This window comes from Echinops telfairi, unplaced genomic scaffold (assembly GCF_000313985.2).
Source record: "Echinops telfairi isolate 266 unplaced genomic scaffold, ASM31398v2 ScPeMD7_23;HRSCAF=83, whole genome shotgun sequence".
NCBI lineage: Eukaryota > Metazoa > Chordata > Mammalia > Afrosoricida > Tenrecidae > Echinops > Echinops telfairi.
Window position 1 is genome coordinate 31270368 of NW_022103920.1, and position 431 is coordinate 31270798.

Sequence of the window (431 nt, forward strand, 5' to 3'; positions counted from 1 at the left end):
GCTTCCAAAAACCACTATAATGCTTCGTAAAGTGTGATAAAGCCAGTTAGAACTGACACACATTATTTGTGTCACTTGCTTTCTTAAGGGTCTATTTCCCTTCATTAAAAATTTTTTTCACAAAATTTTCACTGGCAAAAATCACCTCATTCTCCTTGAGACCATCATATCTTTAAATTTTTATGTACATTTTCCAAAATGAATACACAAATATTTCTGCAGGTCCTTTGGCTAAATCTAACAAACTCAAAAGTGTGTCACCATTTGTTGCTTCCGTCCTTTCCCATTCATTACTCCTATCTTCCACTCCATCCCGAAACCCCCATCACCTGTGCTGTGCGTTGTTCTCTAATCTTACAGAAGTCACCATTCATAAAGCTAAATTCAGTACTGGTGGGTTTGCCCTGCCACCCAAGGCAAATACTTATCTT